The sequence below is a fragment of the Phasianus colchicus genome, chromosome 7 (genome assembly GCF_987193195.1).
Source record: "Phasianus colchicus chromosome 7, bPhaCol1.hap1.1, whole genome shotgun sequence".
Taxonomy (NCBI): domain Eukaryota; kingdom Metazoa; phylum Chordata; class Aves; order Galliformes; family Phasianidae; genus Phasianus; species Phasianus colchicus.
The window spans coordinates 15,744,893-15,766,091 of NC_143442.1; the positions used below are offsets into that span (position 1 = coordinate 15,744,893).

The 21,199-nt window shown below is 36.7% G+C and overlaps 1 protein-coding gene and 1 long non-coding RNA gene across 3 annotated transcripts in view; one reads left to right on the forward strand and one right to left on the reverse strand.

The window, feature by feature from the left end:
• Window positions 1–21,199, reverse strand: part of RBMS1 (RNA binding motif single stranded interacting protein 1) — a 345,593-nt gene that overhangs the window by 189,162 nt on the left and 135,232 nt on the right. The gene's annotated exons all lie outside the window — the stretch shown is intronic.
• The window catches only part of LOC149917236 (uncharacterized), a 64,465-nt gene that overhangs the window by 40,281 nt on the left and 2,985 nt on the right, over window positions 1–21,199 (forward strand). The window contains exons 3-4 of the long non-coding RNA XR_016468013.1: window positions 18,286–18,345; window positions 19,602–19,669. This is a non-coding gene — a long non-coding RNA (uncharacterized LOC149917236). The remainder of the gene's footprint in view (window positions 1–18,285; window positions 18,346–19,601; window positions 19,670–21,199) is intronic.

Genomic DNA, 21,199 nt, shown 5'->3' on the forward strand with positions numbered 1-21,199 from the left:
CAGTATTAGTATTAATATTACATATTATACTAGTATTACTTATTAGTGCTTCATTTAAAAAAACTAAAATCTGAACTCTATTCTCAGAAGATGAAGTAACATGGTCTTCAAACAGTATTTCATCAGTTCTCGGATCGTTACAGAGACAGGCTGTTTGATTAAATGCCTAGTCTGGTGGTGTTCAAACACCAGATAATGTAACAAAATAAATAGCAGTAAAACCATCACAACTGGCATTAGCATTAGCACAGATTTTTAAATACAGAAGGAAAGCAAGGTTGATACTTTGCAATTGACAAATAAACAACAGTTGTTTGTGAAATGTGAGATGATTACAGACAGCTGAAAAAAAATACAACTATCTCCATTGAGGGATATCTGGAAAAAGCTTGAACTTTATCACTAGGGTTTTTTGATGAGCCAGCTGGCTACTGATTTCTTTCTGTTATAAGGGCATCTCATGAAACAACCACAATTAGATGAAAATGTTCCTATAAGGATATTTAAGAGAAAAGGCTCCAAAAGTGCAAATGGCTATGGCTTGCTTCTCTTCTATTTCCATCTTCTTCCTTTCTCTAACCAGTCTTTCCTTTGATGTTTTAAATGACTTCAAAGTGACTGCATAAATTTGGCTGTATGGGATGAGAAAGACTACAGAGTGCTTGCCTCCACTGATCACTGTCTCCATAGTTGTAATTCCTGACTGCCTCAGGGCATATTATGAACAAGGCATAATGCTAAAAGGAGAAGAGTGCTGCAGAGCCTGAGCCACTCTTACATTGTTCCATACCCTTTTCTTCCTCTGTCTAGAAAGCCTATGCTTTACCCTCAGCCTCAGAGGGAAAAATGAAATTCTGGGGAAAAGACATTCTGGGCTCTCATGGCCCAAGTAACTTAATAAGCGAAGTTATTTCTTTAATGGTTGCAGTAGATCAAGCAGAAAAGAAATATTGTTTTGACATATAATAATTTTCTAGAACAAAATAAAACACGTGGAGGAAGATTTAAAGATAATTTGAAACTTCTGTTTATAAAGGCAAGCTATTTTTATTTTATACAAATTCATAAAAACTGTCTGAATCTCAGTGTAAGCAGTGCTTTTGCTGTAAAGTGGATTAGGCCATTTCTGGATTGCAATGATCATTCCAAGTTCATCAGCACAGAAATATTGGCTGAGAAGCAGTGGCAATGGAAAGTGTAGTATTTCTCTTACACTTTTCCCAAAGTAACATGAAGAATATAAAATCAAGCAGGATTATCACCAGTCATTCTCTAACACAAACCATCATTCAAAAGCTAGTATCATTTACAATCAATATTTCACAAGAAGAAAAGTAATTTTTAAAGAGAAATATGGTTTGCAACACTGCAAAGTTAATGTGCTGTTCCAGGACATAGCCATGCACTGTGGGGTCTCATGTAAAGCAGGAAATATTTGACTATGGTTTCAGCCTTCGGCCTTGATCCAGAAATCCAATCTATGTGTACAGACTGCTCAGCCTGGGACTTCTGCACCAGTTGGATTCAATAGCATCAGACATTTGCAGCTTTTAAGAGAAGATATGGAAGCAGGTGGTGGAATCTGAGGTGTGTGCGTCAGGAGGGATGTGACAAGAGAAGGAAGATACTATGGGGGAGAGATAAGATTTGAGGAGACTGCACAGCAAATGGGTTGAAATGCATTAAATAAACTTAAGGCCCCTGCAAGGGATTCTTACACTTTCCCCCCATATCCTGAAGTGGCATCCCCTCTGGTTTCCCCAGTTCATATGCCCTGGAATATGAAATCCCACCTCCACTTCCCTAAGCCTCATAGTCCCCATTCTCCACCACCTCAGCAAGCAACTTCTGCTTTCCTTCTTTTTAAAGGAAAAAAGTCCTGTGCTGCTGGGAAGTGGCTGTACTAGACCAGGGCCTATTGATCTCCTTACTGAAAAGTAAAAGATCTGTGCAGAGGTGGATTTTCTGGCCCTGCATTTGCCAGGATGGCAAATAACTGCAGAAGGGAGATCCATCTCCCTTTAAATCTTTCTTACTCTTTCATCAGTAGCAGTAGAAGAATGTAATTGCAAACAGAAAATGGAAACAACTTCTCCAGGTACCAGTAAAACTTGCAGTCTCAGGGGACATTATATAATTACCTCAATGAAAGTATCAGTTATCTTCTAGTTCTGTGAGCCTCAGCTCCAGTCCTCACAGTCAAAAAAAATGAAAAACAATTGTTAGGCACAATTTCTTACAATAACCACAGTAAAATTTAAATTCTACCCATCATCAAGAGGAGAAACTTCAAAACTATAAATTTCCTCTTAGTGTCTGAGCGATTCTCCAGCTCTCTTACACGCTCTGTGGAGCAGTAACTTGGAGTGTGTGTTGTTTACGGGGCAAAACATTGTGACTCTCAGCTTAGAGCTATGCCTCAGAACACAATTATATAAACCTGTACACAACAAGTGACCTACAAAAGGTTATTTACCTTCACCTTATCAGTATCTTCAATAGCACTGAGATAGTGCAGTAGGAGTAAATGAACCAAGAAAGGGCCAATGGTTGCCCCAAATGCTTCTCTCTTCCAGTAAATTATAAGTGACCAGCCCATAAAAAATAAAAATACAGCTTAACAATAAGAATATGATAGAGTGCTGTGTTTTCCATCAGTTTTAAAAGTTCTGCTATTACATATTACTAACTCTTGGCTATAATTTGGCTGAAACAATTGTTTTGATAACTGTCTCATCTGATCTATCTGAGACTCATAATGCATGCATGTGCCTAAGTTGTCTATCCAAGTTCCTGAATGGCCCAGTCTAACAGTATTTGAGACACATGAAACACAGGATATGTTTCACTTTATGCAAAACCACCTACTTATTCAAAAAGCAGAAGGGGAAAGGAGAGGCTTTTTACAGAGTAGCATAGAGAGAAGCTAGGGATTTCCCCAGAAAGTAGAGACCTCACTACTTCTTTAGCCTGAAGAAGCTTGAATTGTAGATTCAATCTTCTAGAAGAGTGCTTAGCTTCTTAGGCTACACTTGTTAAACTGAAACAAATTACCGTGTCCCTCTCCTTTCTGAATCTAAAATATTGTGTAAAAAGTAACATGGCATCTTGGTCCATAGACAGAAAAAGAAAGGGAGCCAAACTAGCCAAGAGATGTGATTATTTCTGCAAGATGAAAGCAAGTTCAGCTATCCCAAGTTGGGCTGAAAGTATAGATAGGTAAGGTCTTGAGTAAGGGGTTATCTCAGACAAAGATGTCTGTAGGCATTTGTTTTAGCACGGTCTAAGAAATTTAACTGACCTACAGAAGTTTGTTTCTTCTAATATTTTGGAAGGGAAAGGAAATCAAATCAAGTTAACCCTCTGTTTGCTACTTCATAGATGATATTGCCTCAGAACTTTGTCCCAAATAATGTTTTGAAAATGTACCTATACTTGTGATTTGTTTGGTTGATGCACTTTCAGTGCTCTGGATATTTACTTTCTCATGGTGCCATACAAGTGTCACTGTGAGGAACTGGCAAGAAAACAGTAATAGGATAATCTGTCTAAGAAAGCCAGACATTTCTTAGTTCAGCTTCAGTGAAGAAATAACTTGCCACACCAGCAGCTGAAGCACGCTATGTCAACAAGATGGAATGCAACTTATTTCATGCTGCAATGTGCATTAGAACAGAAATCAGGGCACAATTACTGCTTGATGTGTGGGGTTCTTTCAGGCATAATAGCAGCACTTTGAGAGTGTGCAATGATGGAAAACATCTGGTACATTTGGGCCTTCACTTACATAGAAAACCTGCATATGTCCACTGACAATAAAGCAGCTGGTCACGACTTTCATAAACACCAGCTAAATGTCTGCTGATACTCATTTAGGAAATGCGTTAAATATGAGAGATCCAAGCTCTGTGTGAAGAGGGTATATTGCAAGAAATTTCACTGACCTCTTCTGAATCTAGCAGATCACAAAATTGGCATTTTTTGCTGTCGGACATAAGATGTGGTGTGGTGGTGCCTTGGGCCACCAAGCCAGAGGGATCAGAATATTCTGCAACAGACAAAAGAGCATTCTTTGTGCGGGTTTTGAATCACTTGTAAGATATAACCAGCATGAAATTTGGGTTTGGGTTTGCTTTTTTTTTTTTTTTTAACTGATGCAAGATGTAACAGCTCCATGACAAGGAGAGCAAAAAAGAGAAGAAGTAATAAAGTCTGTAGAAAAGAAACAATTTTGAAACAAAGAAAGTCTCCAAATCCTAGGCCAAGACAGGCAGAGAAAGAGGATCTAGTAGCAGGCCACTGTTCTCATTTTCTTTTCTTTTAAATTATATTTTATCATCCTTTCCAGAGGGTCCCCTTCTCTTCTTAAATGCTACGACAAAATATTTGGCAAAACAATGTATGTAACATAACAGTTACTCTGCTACAGTGTTCAGCAACTTTATGAGAATGAGACAAGATCACTGACACAGTATAGCTGTGGGTTTTGTTGTTGTTGTTGTTGTTGTTTTGCAGCGCAGGTTTCAACATTTACTACTTATAATTTTAAATTATTGCTTGAAAAGGAGAACTAAAGAAGCTTTGGTTATTTGCCTGTGATAGCAATTACTTTGTTACAGCATTTCCCTATTATTTACACTTTAGCTCACGAGGTTACACACATTCTGAATACTATGTGTGATCTGGCTTATGATTTTTAGAAAACACGGAAAAGGGATAAACATAAATCATAGTACTGCCACAGCTGAGGATTCTTGTACTGAAGTACTTCCATCAGATGGAGCTAGAGAGGAGAAAGGAGTGTTTAGCAAAGTACAGTACACATTTGAAACAAAGCAGATGTGTTTTCAGTCGGCAATGTTGTAACTCAATGTAATTTTTGGCATGACATCTGAGGTGCCAGCATGCTGTGTTCTGTTTCACAGCCACCCCTGCACCACTAGAGACACCAAAGGGGATTCTGAGACAATTTTTATCTTCTATTTTGATTTTTTCTTCTCTCCTCTTCGCATCATACCTTTCCTCTCTCATTTTCAAAGGAAGGGATCAAACCACAGCTGCAGAGGATAAACAAACTCTCCCTTACACTAGTCGTCGCACTGTAAAAGTGAAGAAGCGTTAAGTAGAATTTGATAGGAAGAAACTATAAAAATATGAAAAGAAAGCAGGATCACTAAACCTCACTTGTTTTGTTTCAAAAGTGGGGACAAAATTTAGAAGGAGACATTTTCAGGGTATTCATCCCATAAAAATCCTTTCTAGAATTCCTACTGGCCTCTAATGGCAAAATTTGCCCTACAAATAACATCAGCAATAACACAGTGAAAAAAAAAAAAAAAAAAAAAGCAAAAAAAAAAAAAAAGCCCATAAAATAGGTATAGCTAACAGTGCTGCTAAATAAACACAGTAGTTCTGAAATAGATGTCAAAATCCTCTGATAAAGCTGCAGTCCTGGCTAAAAAGCACCTGTTCTCAAGCTGAGGGGGGATACTAATTAAAGATTAAGGTAGAAAGCAGTTTAGGCAGATGTTTTTTACAAGTAGATTATGACGGATGATTTTTCCTCAAAAAAATTTGCTTGAGGAAGATAAAAAACAAGATGTTGGGTAAAAATGGGTTAAAAGGAAGCAAAAGAACATGTTGATTTGGAAGCAGTAACAGCTGTATCACTTCCATGTACATCACTTCGATGCTGAAGTGAAAATCATAATGATTACGTTTCTTCAAGGAATTTGTACTTCTGTATCTGAACTCAGAAATACACACTCAGTCACCAGAACGTGATTTGGGCTGCTGCATGAGCAGAATCTCACACTGTGCATTATCTCACTGTTGCTGCCAGACTCAAAACATGCATTTACAGGAAAATGAATGTGTAATGAACAGACAAATCAGTAAGAATCGCTATTTCTTACATAAGGGGGAAAATGAGGGGATTTTTTTTTTTCACAATTACATCAAGAATAATGCTTTATGACTTGTGCTAACCATCTATCCTAGGATTCTATGATACTTCATGGCGCTGTGTTCATTTCTCATGAACATTTGAATGAAATCGATTTTCAGAGGATAAATTTTAGGTTATTAACAGAGGTTTGTATAATAAAAAACCACCTCATTTTTGTCAAGAAAAAAATCGTTTAGGATCACAGCAAAAATAACTTTTAGATACTACCCAATTCATCAGGGAACAGGAACATTCATTCAGCTTGTCTTAACTTGTGTAACACTACTTGCTAAAGAAAACTTGGAGAATCTCAGAAATCAATGGTTGATTAATTGAATAACATTTGTTATGGTCAACATGCAAATAATTCTACAGATATTTAAGCAGCTATTTGTTTGCAGGTAATTTGAGAATAATTAAAAATTCCAACATGGAGGGTTTCTATTTAAATTGCTTAACCAACCTAAGGAAAAGCTTACAAAAGCACTTTAGGTGGTTATACAACTGCAGCTCCATTCCCAGAAAGATGAGCCCTCAGGAAGCAGAAAAGTGTTTTGAACCAAACCCGATGCACTTAGCTTAGCCAGTTTGGCCTCTTCATAGTCAGTGAAGAGAAACAGGTTCTTCCTCTGGGCAATTCAAGCCGTTAAATTGGGCTTTTGCCATGGATCAGCACTGGAAGAAAGTTTTTTTCTCACCCTTAATTAAGAAGGGAGCTTGAGGAAATTGGCCAGCTAAGGAAGCTGGGTCAAGTTAGGAGCCTTACTTCAGTAGGCTGAATGTTCAGCCATGTTTTTTGCTGCTCAAGTACCAGCATCTTGCAGCTGGCCTGCATTAGAAATAGTGTGGCCAGCAGGAGCAGGGAGGTGATTGTCCCCCTGTACTCAGCACTGGTGAGGCTGCACCTTGAGTATTGTGTTCAGTTTTGGGCCCCTCACTACAAAAAGGACATTGAGGCCCTGGAGCATGTCCAGAGAAGGGCAACGAAACTGGTGAGGGGTCTGGAGCACAAGTCTTACAAGGAGAGGCTGAGGGAGCTGGGATTGTTTGGTCTGGAGAAGAGGGGGCTTAGGGGAAACCTCACTGCACTCTACAACTTCCTGAAGGGAGGTTGTGGTGAGGAGAGATTTGGCCTCTTCTCCCAGGCAACAAACAGGACTTGAGGAAATGGCTGCAAGTTGTATCGGAGGAGGTTTAGGTTACACATTGTGGCATAGAGAGAGGGGAGATGTGGGTGGTACTTGGTGTGGGTGGTACTCAGGCTATGGTGGGTGGTAGCTACAGGGGGTGGTTCTGGGTGGTGCTTAATGGGTCACTGGTCACAGGGCGGTCATGTGTCACAGTACATAGCGAGTGTTGCACAGCAATAAATTGGCACTTGAGCTACATACTGGGTCATGCGTCTCTCATGTCCCTGTGCCGGGTTGGGGCACAGACAGTAAGGGCACTGATGTGGTGTTGTTAACTGGGCATGGGTTGCAAGGAGGTTAGCAGCAATTGGTGACCCCGGCGTGATAAGGTGTGCACACACGTGTAGGGGAGAGCAGCTCACATAATGGCTTCTGTACAGCAAGTGGTGAGTATGCCAAAAATGTTGGGAAAGGCAGTTAGTAACAGACATGAGGAAAAACTTTTTCTCTCAGAGAGTGGTCTCGCACTGGAATGGCCTGCCAAGGGAGGTGGTGGTGTCGCCATCCCTGGCAGTGTTCAAGAGGCGCCTGGATGAGGAGCTACGAGATATGGGTTAGTGCTTGTGGTAGTAATGGTAATGTGAAGACGGTTGGACTAGATGATCTTACACGTCGTTTCCAACCTTGTGATTCTGTGATTCTATGATTCTATGATTGAACTTTTGCTGTTTGCTTTAATCCCATTTTCTGAAAGGGATTTAAATATTTATGTCGTTCAAACATTACTGAAATCTTATCATTAAGATATATATGAAATATGTTTGTATGGTAAAGTTTTCAATGGAAATATTTTAGAAACAATTAACTCGTTATGAATTTTGTACATGAAGAGCAAGAGCTATAGCTATAGCTATTTAAATTTAATTTGTATCAATCAATGAGACGTTGGAATATATTACAACTCCTCCAAAGCAAAATATTTTCCACCATATCCTCACATTCTGCTGCATTCTTTAGCATTTTGTTAATCATAATATTTTCTTAGAAATAAGAAAAGAATCTTGCTAAGGAGGTGTAATGGATTATTTGGATGAAAATAAGTTATTGGCTCCCACTTTTTTACTTCCAAGATGTGCCAACAGCAACAGAGGAAAGAGCAGTATATGCCCTACTGGAAAGAACAGGAACACACACCAAATTCAGAAGAAACCACAATTTCAAGCCCTTGTGCCATTTAAGTCTTGAACCTTATCTTACTAAAAGCAGTTAAAATTCCACTGTTTTAAATGAAAACAGGTTTCTGGCCTAAATGATAAAGCATATTAAACTGAATTACTTCCTACTTCATGATAATATGAATAACTATGAAATACACTGGAAATTTGAGACAAAATATTCAAGTCCAGATATTTGTTACTTCCTGAATATAATACTGTAGCAGAAGTACAATTGGTGGGATTGGGAATTCTGGAATCCAGGAAAGTATGGAAAAAAGGAAAAGAAGAGGCATTGTAAACAATGCTTTGCTGCATGATGCTGCCACCAGTTATTGGAGAGAGAAAGAAATCTGTTAAAAAACTCAATCCTGTCCACAGACAGTTCATATCTGAACTTCAGGAGCAGCCTCTGCCCCCACACTCCCAGTGTCGTCACAGAAGGTGGCGTATTAGCATTTAAATAAATATAAATGATTAACACTTCCACCTTGATCAAATCAGAGTAAACTAGAGACTTCAGAAAGAATCATTTCAGGAATTTGAATAAAATGAAGAGCAATTCTTCAGCAAATAAATATTATGTATTTAACTCAACTTGTTAGACTTTTATGGTGTGCCTATTTTCTGATACTAGCTGGAACTTTCAAAGAAATTCCTGGCACTTCTAGCTTCCAGCACTGCCTAGGAATCTGACTGGGTAAATAGGAATTCTGGGAAAATAGAGACAAAGTTTATGATCAGGCTGTGTCCCTGGGAAGAAAAATTCAGATGGAACTGTTCTTGCACTGAGGCACGAGGTGCTTTTATCACACACCTGCTAATTAACTAACAATATTCAGGAAGATTTTTGTTAGTTAGTTAGTTAATTTGTTTATTGAGTTTGAACTCTGTGGCCAAAGTTTCTAGTGAAAATCTTTAAAGAGTAAGTTAATGGTAAGCATTCTAGAGTAGATAATGTATTTTGACAAGGAGAAGTGTGCTGCCAGACCTTGCTTTTATGAGCAAGGAAAGATTGGTTGGAGACCAGAGGACTGGGGGCAGGATGGGATGCAGTGACCATAAGTTAGCAGAATTCAGGATCCTGTGTGGAAAAAAAACAAGGCAACAAGTAGGACTGCAATCCTGGACTTCAGGAGAGCCAACTTTGACCTCTTCAAGGATCTGCTTAGAAAATGCCACTTTCCAAAGATAGAAGAGAGACTATCTGGTGAGTTTCTGGCAGCAGAATAGAAGTAGAGTTCTTTATTTATGCTTTCTGCTTACTTGTCTTTTTAATTGCTTGGAGACCAAATGGAGAGTTGTATGTAAACCAGAGATGAGAATGCAAATTCTGATTTTAACTTAATGTCTATTTTAACTTGGTGAAAATCCAGAGCCTTGTTTCATCTTATTTAGTCTCTTTGTAAATAAGATGAAACAAGGTACACAGCCATCGATAAAATTTTTACTCCTTTTAAAATCTGCTTTGCAGAAACTGCCCTAAAGCATGGCAACAGAAACCTACTGGAAAATATGCTCTGAAGACACTTCCTAAGTATCAAGGCATCCAGTTCATTTTCAAATACAGTACAATTTAAAACAGTTGATTACTTTGATTGTCTCACAGTTTGAACTGTTGGATATATATAAAGAAAAGTCACTTGAAGACTGTAAATATTTTATTCACAGTATCTTACGTTTTGAAAAGGGCATTCCGATTTTCATTTGTCTTATTTTTCCTTATGACATTATTATAAGAAGCTGATAATTTACATCACTGAGAAATCCCAAGTAAATATTGAGTTTATCAAGTCTACTTATATGCAAAATATTAGAAGTACTTTGTTGAAGTCAATGTCAGTCATGTCTTAATGAGTCTTCTGGGAACTTTCTAGAGCAATCTTACTCTCAGATTTTTCTGAGATCTGTGCTCCACCCAGATGAGGATATATACATTACTCTTCACTCACATCCTTTAAAATGAAACAATGTGTGTGAGTGAGAATTATGACAATATTTTCTATTCAAATGACTTGATTCATATAGAGAATTTGCTCTACTCTGTTTTTCTAAGGTTATCAAATGCTATCAGAGAACACAGCGACAGGTACTGAAGCTTCTAGGTCTGGTGCAAAACCCACTAAAATTGCTTGGAATCACCCAGACTATAATGAGCTTTAGGTCAGTCCTTTAAACCTCTATTTGCCTTCTTCAGTAATTTCCTCCTAGTGGCTGCAGTTTCAAATCTACCTCAGACCTCATCTATGGTGATCACCACTCACAAAGGGAATTAACTTAGGTGTGGTCAGACAGTGGAGGTCAAGAAGCTGGTGCTGTGGAGATCTGATGCTTACATTATACATTATATATACATATATAAATTATATATATAAATATACACATTATACTCATTTTTCTTTGTTTCAGTTTTTAATTTTTACTTTGGACTAGCTGTAGTTTAGACCCACAAACTGAATCTACAACTGCAGCTGGAATGTGGGAGATGTGTTCTTGTTGTGCATCTTCCAGTTCTGTTTCTTTCAGAAGGAATATATTAGCAGTTTGAGGCTGCTCTGCAGTGCAATCCAAAGTAGAGTAGGTAGGGACAATTGAGAGAGTCTCTGCACACCTTCTCTTAACTGAAATGTTAAGTGCCGTGAGTGTTAGTGTTAAGGGTTAAGTGTTAATGTCAAGAGTTCAGTATCCTCTCTGTTCAACTTCAACTCTGCTGCTAAAACAACAAGAGCATCGTTTATTATATGTGTGCTGAATCTGGAAATTACTCTTTCATAAACCCACCTGATGGTAACATATTGTCTCAGTCTAGAGAGTAATGTTGTCTTAGGATGAAATGATATCTTGAAACAATTGAATTACAGATTTGATTTATCTTCACTTTACATTGTCCAGGTTTCTCTCCATACAACTTGTTGCACTATCCAGAATGTTATTCTAACAATACAAAATTCTTTTATAATGCTAATGCTTTTCAAAACCTGAGAACTCTGAACTTTAATATGAGAACACTAAAAATTGCATTCACTTTAACAAAATGTGACTTGAATCATAATAGCGTACAAAAACGTATGTATAAGCAGAAACATGATCCTGTTTCTATATATTTACATCAATAGTGAACTTTTAGAATCTTATTTATTTTCTGCATATTATGAAAAAAGGTCGCTGATAGGAAAATGACCAGAAGACACAGTATTATAAATCTGAGTGATATCTTATATATCTATGGTCTTGCTGTGCACTTTGTTAAGAGCATTCCTACTTCAGGTATGTAAAAATTTCAATTACCATGAAGTACAGTGGAAATCGCATAGAACCTAGAAATACAAATTATTTTAGACAGTTTGAAGCAATGTTGTTAATACCTTCTCTAAAATTCAATGTACTGTTATTATATCATTATCCTAAAAATGCCAAGAATAAATTGATTTTAAACAAAATCACCATTCAGAACATTTTGAGCTGGAGAGAATAATAAACACATAGATATAATGTTGAAAAAAATGTTGATATGATATATATCTAAAGAACAGGACTACCAGAAAATGCTTTGTGTCTATGAATGCACAGATACAGGAGAATTCAAGATTACTATTTTAAAATTCTGTTGTTATTTTAATTAGGTTTTCATTTCCCAAATGCCTGTATGGTGTTAGTTTCCTTAAACTAACCAGATCTGCCACCAAAGCTAACATCTTTTTTTTTTTTTTTTTTTTACGACCGAAGGTCTAATATTCTTTCTGGGCTAGAATAAAAAAGGGCTAATACTCTGAAAATAGGGATTACAGTTGGCTTCCTCTTGCCTCGTGTGCAGAGCAGAAGTAACATCCACTCCATTTTACACCAATATATATCTTGACAAATGTTATGTTACAATAACATAACTTCCAACTCTCATCCTTCAGGAACATCATGGCAAAACTCAGAGCTCCGAAAGTCAGCAATTAGATAAAACCAAACCTTAGGTTGGTAAAAAACAACTAAACTATTCCTTACTGCTGCACTGACATGCTAGGAAAACTAATACCTGTTAAAGATCACCCATATGGTATCCTATGTGTGAAGACCAAAAGACTGTAAAATTTTGTGCATGCACATTGAACATGAAGCATCCATGTCCTGCACACGTACTTTCTAGAAAATCAGCTACATGTTTAGATGAGGTTCATCACATAGGGGTAGATTGCCCTGAGTGGTTCAGGCATCATGCATCAAGAATAAAGACGTAGAACAGATCTTACAAACTATCAGATCACAAGTAAGAACCAAAGGTGATATTCACAATACAAACATTAAAAAATGTGTTTCGTTGAATTCTGTAGTTTGGGGAGATATAAGAACCCGCCAGGCCTAATTCTTGTTAAGCTGTCAGTTAATTTCAGATGATTAAAAGGAAAATGCTCTTGGTAGCATTAGCATCCATGCTTTTGCTGCCATACAGACATAGAGTCAATCTTCACAGCCCTTAGCAAAGCAGTAAAGGAAGCTTTAAATTTCGCTGGTGTTCCTCATTCAAACTGTACATCTGGAGTAGTGGAAAGCAGAATATAATTGGATTTTGAAGTGTTGTTTTGGGGGCAGAGTCACTGAACTGGAGGGAAAAGAAAAGTCCAGGCTAATGAACTGACATTTATATTCCATTATACTTCTTAGAATAACTGAAATGTATCTTTTTGGTTTTTCCTTCACCTTTATCCTACTCTCTGCGTTTCCCTATCTCTGCGAATGGACCTCAGCCTCTTTATCCTCTTTTATCAGCCTCTTTTCAGTCTAAAGCTATAGCCATGCTTTCTGGGATCACGTGACAAGGGCTACAGCCTACGCGCTCATTTTCTAAATATTTGGTAAAGGCTGATAATGTGCTTAATCTAATTTGTATCTTTAAAAAAGTTTTGTAGGTGGGCGCTGAATGTAAAAAAATGCCCTTATTCTTTAACTGCCTGTGAGAATTCTATGTCATCAGATACGTTTTACAATAAGGCATATATACGCCATCTGGCAGAATCGTAATGACTTTCTAAGGTATGTGAAAAGTGTATATTTAAAACTACTTTCACATTTTCAAGGTAAACTTACATGACCTACACATGCTTGTTGAATACACATTTGATTTGTTTTCCTTTTAGAGTGTATCTTTAGGAATTAAGGAAAAAATATAGTTTTTCCACTATTCACAAGTTAGTTCTTTTTTTATTTTAAAATAAGTATTTAAATTTTATTTTATTTTATTAGAGGACCCATTAAAGAAAGATATTCTAAAACAATCAACTGAGACTTTAAACTTTTCTTTGGGAAGAATGTCACAAGTTCTAATCTCTTTTAGTGTTACAGTGGAACAGAAGCAAATGCAAATACTGTAGATGGTCCATCAAATGTAAGTGCAGAGAAATGCTTTGAATTAATCTAAATCCCTTATTTTGATGTTATAATCTTGATATTGTATTCAGAAGGCAAATCAATGCAGGATGCTTTCAAAATATGCTATTTTGAAGTAGGTAAAATAGAATTTATTAAAATGCTTAGTATAATTTTCTGTTTTAAGAAACATAAAATTCTTGAAACTTTTCACAAAGCGTCCTACTTTAGACAAACAAGAATTTTCTATGAAACCTTAACAAAATATTCCAGCAAACACTAAATATTAATTTAGCATCAGTAAGCTTATGTTTTGACAACCTTCCATCACGAAGTACTTCATGTTTTCACTTATTGAACTTGTGTGTTATTTCCATAATTTAATTGCATCCATGGGCCTTTGTTGAAGTACTATTTGCATTTAATATCCCTAAATGTCCATTCTGATTTCAATCTATACTTATATTCTCTTTGAAGATCAGAGTTTCAGGCAGCATAATTTCCCTTAATATTATCTGGTTCCAATATCTCTCTGAGAGAAGAACTGTTTACGGAAATCTTACACCGCTTGTCAAACCTGAGCATTTCTGTGTTGATTATCCTTCCAAATACTAATGCTGGCAAAATCAAAGATGCAATCTTTGTGTGAAAATGGCAAACAGATCAGAAGGCTTTTCTAAGCACACAGAGTACATCATCGTTATTTGATGAAGGATATCATCTTTTCTATAAAGCACAGCTGCTGCATTTCATGATAGATTTTGTTTTTTCTTTTTTTTCTAAATAGTTATATGCACAAATTAATACAAATTAATAATCAGGATGATATCATTGTCATGTGTTTTGCTTTTCAAATAATTTCACTGCAGAACTAATGAAAACAGACTGGCTTCTCAAAAAAAAAAAAAAAAAAGAAAGAAATGCAAAGACATTACTGCACATACAGTACAAACATTACAAAGATTTCCAAGTTCGGAGCTAGTTTCTCTTAAGGTGCCCAGTTAGTCTATTTTATCTGATTAATTTTGAATTGCATATAATATTTAAGACTAGAATTTTTGTTTTGTTTGAAAAATTTAGGTGATGAGCTATTCTTACTAGGCCAAATGCTTGTTCTGTTCTGATGGTTGTTTTTAGTGGTGTATTTGGAAATTCATTCCTCCCATTACTACTTCCTTGACTTCTTTCTAAAGTCAGAAGACTTTGGTCAAGCTGCATATGACACTCTTTGTATCTCTTCGTAATTGTTTGTCAGATTACATCTGTCAAATCTCTGTGCTTGTTAATATTCACCAGATACTTATCAGATAGTCAGAACCTCAACTGGTCTCAAAGAATTACAGGGCTGATTAAGAGGTTGAGAGACCAGTCAAGCACTACTCAGAGACAGATACAATTCTCCTTACATCATTTCTGATACATATTTGCCCAGTTTCTAAGCAAGGGGATTCCACAATATCTCCAAGCTGTCCATTCCTGCCTTAAATAATCTTTATTATTAAAATAAACAATCTAATCCTCATATCTAATCTAAGACTTTCTTGTGCTGCCACTCACAAACATGGGAATAAATTCTCTCTTGACTTCTCATAGCAACTCTTTCTACACATGAAGGTTGCCAGACCTCTTTGCTTTCTATTTTTTCTTTTTGGTGAGATAACTCCAGATTTTTCTGGTTTTGTTTCTTGGATCTGAATATCTAATTCCTATCTCTTAGACTCTGGCTGATCACTAGATTTCTTCGAGTGTCATATCTGCATCTGGACACATTGTTCCAGTTGAGTTTTATTCCTAATGCTCTCTGCTTCTAACATCCTTCAGCTTCTGCTGAGCAGAGCAGAACTGGTTCACATCTGGCAGGACAGGATTGTGTTTCCATATTCCCATGTGGTGCCTGTCCTTATCCCAACAGAATGACACTGTTGATTAGCATTTGGTAGTGATCCAAAAAAACTCCTCAGTCCTTTCCTAAACAACTGCTACCTAAATATTCCTCCCTCAATTTGTATTTTTTCAGTTGAATACTCTTTCACATCACCTTACATTTGTCCCTACTGAATTACATGAATTTTTATTTTTTTTTTAACATCTCTCAAAATTTGTGAAAATCACTTTGCTCTTGAGATGGACTTAATAGCTTGTTCAATCTACAACGTTTTATATGGCCTATTTTTCACATCAAACCCCTATTGACAATATTGAAGAATAGTTTTGGATTTAACAGTTTTGCACATACATTTTGTTGATAAAGTATACAAGAAGAAATGTTTTGTTAATGCTGTACACAGGCATCTACTTAATTTAGGGAATAAGGCAAAGAACACTTTATAGGCATTTTTTTCTCCTAAAGTGGAAAGTGAGTTCTGCTCCTGTTCTTAGTAATGAATTGTCTTGCTCTTAAGTAATTGGTTATACGTGGATTATTACTGAAAAACAACTGTACTTTCTCTGTAAGACCAGTTCATTAATACTCTAAAGTATTTGGGCAGAAAATATTGCAGGAATGGAAAATTCTAAATATTCTGTTTCAGAAAGGGATTTAAAATAATAACCACCTGTAAAAATTCCAATTACTTTTTGGCATATTTTGGAAAGAAAAAAATGTGTTTCTATTCATTGCTTAGTCCTTACAGAGTGTGTTGTTCATTGCAGTCTCTGTTTCTGTTGCTGAATGTGTTCAGGTGGAATGTAGCTATTTTCCTGTTCAGGGCAGGTGTTAATACAAACTGCTGTTAAACAAGTTACAGTTACCTGCACTGCTAACCAGCTTGCGTACAGTTACGTCTCATAATAACAAGTCAGAAGTGCCTGAAGGGAAAATCTTTTGTGTGCAAGAAATGAGGTTTTGTGGAAGAAAAAGGGAAGTTCTGTCCTGAAAGCTTCACAGTGCTTGGATGCATCATTCTATGTTGGTTAATCTTCACTCCAAATATTCGTGGTAATATGCAGGAGTGTGCCATTGGAAGATCATAAGATATGTATGAAATCTTCATTTCTCTGCAAATTTTACTAAACTCCAATCAGAAAGCAGACATATTTTGCTGCACTTAGCACAGTCTGAATTTCTATCCAGATGAAATAATTACTTATGGTTAAAAAAATCACACAATCCTACTTGTAGCATATAGAAAAAGAATTTAGCCAAATATTGGGAAGCTTGAATATATATTGTAATGAGCTTGTTTGAAAAAAAAGTATGCCAATCTTACTTCCTCCCACATCTTTTTGTTGAGTTTTTCTCGAGGGACCAATTCCATCTCTTGCATGTGTTCTCAACTTGTAGTCATTTTGTGCTGGGCTCTGACCAGCTTCATTTTTCAGTAAGGTGACCAGGTGTGCAAACACATCATCATCTAGGTATAAATGTAAAAACAAAAGCATGAATATAAAATTTACAGTGTCCACTCTGGCACCTGGTGGTTTTCTGGGGCTGCACTGATGGAAGCAGGCCAAAACTAAAATGGTACTCCAAAACCAAGCTTGGGACAGACTCCAGCCATCCACAGTAACACCTGATCATTGCAGTTCTCTGTCACCAGCTGTGGAAACAGTATAGATGGCTGCATCTTGTCACTTCTTTAGATCTTCTAAAAGGCCTTACCTTTGCTGATAGCTGACTAGAAGAGATACAAGATCCTAACACTGTTCACTGTCACTCCTTTCTGTTTGTTTCACTGGTGAAATGTGTTATCTGAGTTCTCTAACACACAGCTTCATATTACTGACAGAAAAATTGAATCCCCAGCTCCTGGCTAGAGTCATTAGCTGCCCTTCTCCTCCACTTCATGCTGACCAAATAGATACAGGAGTCCAAGCCTGCAGGGCATAGTATGCGCCTCACAGCCTCAGAGATAAAATAATAATAATAATAATAATAATAATAATAATAATAATAATAATAATAATAATAAAATTTTTAAGAGGAGCACTTTATACTCTGAAGATGAATAGAAACATCTCTGCAGAATAATGTGACCTATGCCCTTATACATGTACCAAACCACTAAACTTGTATTCCTTGTCATCCATGGTATAACATTTGTTTTCTGCAGTGTTTGCATCATGTTTGTTTTTTTCCAACCCAATGTGACAGAAATTTGTGGATTTAAAGCCACAGAGGTCACAGGTTAAAATTGCTTTTGGTCTTCTCAATATTTAATATCTACATTTAAAAAAACACCTTGTTGGAGAAAGAAATTAATGCATGTATATATCAACTCTCTGTGTCTCTTAAGATCGCCACGTGTAATATTGCATCCCTGAAATAAATAAGACTTAAGGTAGTTACATGAGTGAGAGTACTGTGACCTTGTGATATACTGCTGTTTCCAATTTTTATCCTGTGAGTTAATAATTAGGAGGATTTTCTCTCTATTTAAGAAGTGACAAAAAAAAAAAAAAAAAAAGTTTCTTAATTTTAATCTTATCTATTGTCTTGTTCTTTTGTAATGTCTAGATGGGAACAGTCGCACAGCAACAAAGCAGTCAAATCAGGCAGAAAATAATTAAGTCCTCAGAATTCTCCAAAAGAAATTGAATCTGCAGACTCAGTTACCATATAAACTCTATGCTTCGTATGTCATTTAAAGAAAGACTTAGTACATGTGGCTTGTGGTTTAATCTTTTATTTCTGTTGTAGGTTCATTGAGCAAGGAATTCAGACAAAATATTTGAGGACTCCTCTTCTAAAAAGGATCAGGTATGAAAGAATGTGTAGGACTTCAGTGCCTGGAAGTACCTGCAAACTGACCTCCAAATTTACTTGTCATAAAAGCCATTGTCTTTCAGGGTAATATTTCAGTATTTCAGATATGCTCTTTTACATCAGATGCTTACCATAGGAGATACTGTGTATCAGTGAACATTTGTGGAATATATTCACGCGGTTACAGCTAAACATACAAATCTGTGCAACCAGGTCAAAATGAAAGTATGTCAAGGAGGAAATTAATGTTTTTGAAGACTTTTTATAGATGTTGCACACTGAAAATCTTAAAAATACATGTATATATATGTTACTTTTTATTCTAATTAGGATTTTTACTTAGATTAGATAAAAGCCCAGAACTAAAGTAAATATGGTTAAGTGTAGTGTAGCCAGGCTTGTCTGGTACCCTAATTTTAATAGTAGGTGTATATACTGAACGGCAAGGTCATGGAGGATACATAGAGAAGAGAGAAATATCTATGCTTTTTCATGTTTCATTCATTATCTATAAATGATTGTTGCAAGTTAAGAATTACTTAAAGTTCTAAGACTGTTTCACATTTCACCATTTAATACCTATGATACTTTTCTAATACATTTATCAAATATATTTGTATGTGAATGTAGGGTAGGAGACCAGCCTTTAGATATTCCTACAATATTCCTCATCTCAGAATACCAAAGCTTTAACCAATTCTATCCCCCGTTTATGAGACTTAAACGGTGAACGTCATACAGGTTGAATGACTGAAAACTTATCAGATAAGTCAGTGGCAAACCCAAATCTAAATCCTTCTTCCCAGCACCATAATGCTGAGGTACCCGTAATTAAATAAAAGAGCATACAAAATCAAAGTGTTGTCCATATACTTCTTCATATGGCTCCTAAATTCATAAAAAGTTTATGAATGTATTATGTACTAAACTCAGGTTTAATACTGATTTAGAATTCCTTTGGCTAACCCCTAATATGGGAATATGCTTTTGTAGCTTTTCAGGCAAAATCTCTACCCACCAAGTTAGTCAGGCATATATAAAAGTTAATTGCAAGCTATGAAAATGAGACTTGTTTTGAAATGAATTCTGAAAACATTTGTTTCTGGCATGACCATTCATTTGTTTTCATGCTGTCATTTTGGGATTGACATTAAAATCTCATGCACAGTAAGCCTTCAAATGTATTTTCTATTTTTTTCAGTTAATTATTTTTAATGAAACTTTTCTGTTAATCTGTTTGATTTCAACAGATTTGTATTGTTCTACAAGAATTAAAATATTGCCAGAATAGTCTTAGCTCAGCTGGGCAGAAAGCAAGGTGAGATGTATAATACTCTATGTGAATCTCTTTTCTGGTTCTCAGAAAAAGCATACCAAAATTATCCCTGTTCTGCTTCTTCAATTGCATTATCACATAAGGACTAATTTATGCTATTTCTCCCTTATAACTTAAGGTTTTGCACTTGAGCTAGAGGAATCCCAGGCATGTAGACAGACTGGGAGGAGAAATCCTTGAGAGTAGTCCTGCAGAGAAGGTCCTGAGGGTCCTGGTGGATTAAAAACATGAGCCAGCAGTGTATTATTATATCTAGGAAAGCAAATGGTATCCTGGGCTCCATCAGAAGAGGGGTGGCCTTCAGGGAGAGGGAGGCAATTGTTCCTTTTTATTCTACCATTGTAAGGCCCCATCTGGAGTACTGTGCCCAGGTCTGGGGCCCCCAACACGAGAAAGACGGAACTGTTAGAGAGGGTCCACGGGAGAGCCACAAAGATGATCAGAGGGCTGGAGCACCTCCCCAACGAAGACAGGCTGAGGGAGCCAGGCTTGTTCAGCCTGGAAAAGAGAAGGCTGCGGGGTGACCCCATTGCAACCTTCCGGTACCTAAAGGGAGCCTACAAACAGGAGGGGAGCCAACTCTTCACTAGGGTAGATAACAGCAGGAGAAGGGGAAATGGTTTTAAGTTGAAGGAGGCAAGATTTAGGTTGGAGGAAGTTCTTTACCAAGAGAGTGGTGAGGTGCTGGAACAGGCTACCCAGAGGGGCTGTGGATATCCCATCCCTGGAGGTGTTCAAGGCCAGGTAGAATGGGGCCCTGGGCAGCCTGGTCTAGTATTAGATATTGAGGTTTGCGGTCCTGCCTGTGACAGAAGGGCTGGAGTTTCATGATCCTTGAAGTCCCTTCCAACCCAAGTCATTCTATGATTCTATGATTCTATGTGAGCTGGGAAGATTGTGGGACTGTGAGGCATGAAAAAGTGGTAGATCTCTATAAAACAAGGATTTTATAGGATATGGGGATAGTGTTATATTGCAACCACAATACTGGCAGTGCTTAGGGAAGTTTAAATGGCATCATTTTGCCCTGTGTGTATATGGGAACAAATGTATGGAGGCTGCAGTTACAGAAATGAGTGATTCAATTGAGAAAAAGACAATTAGTGCAAAATTAAAGAATAAATATGAACAAGCAACTAATCTTGGACTGTAACCTATACAATGACCAGATTTTATTAGATTTAGACTAGATTTTAGATTTTTTTGAATGCATCCTAACTTTTCAAAGTTGAATGATGAGAGTTGTGCTACACCTGCACAAAAATCCAGCCACAGGAAAGACATTCCTTTTTAATTATCCACTTTCTGAGTTAATAGGAAAATATTGGAAGATATTGGAAGAAGAATTATAGTGATTTCATTGAGATGTATCTAATAGAATTGTTGTTCTGAGAGGTTTTCTTTCTCTAAAATATTCTTTGAAAATTACAGGGAAAATTCGGTCTCTAATTATTCATTTAAATAATTTTCATATTCACACTTTTCACATTCATATCGTAAAAAATTTACTAA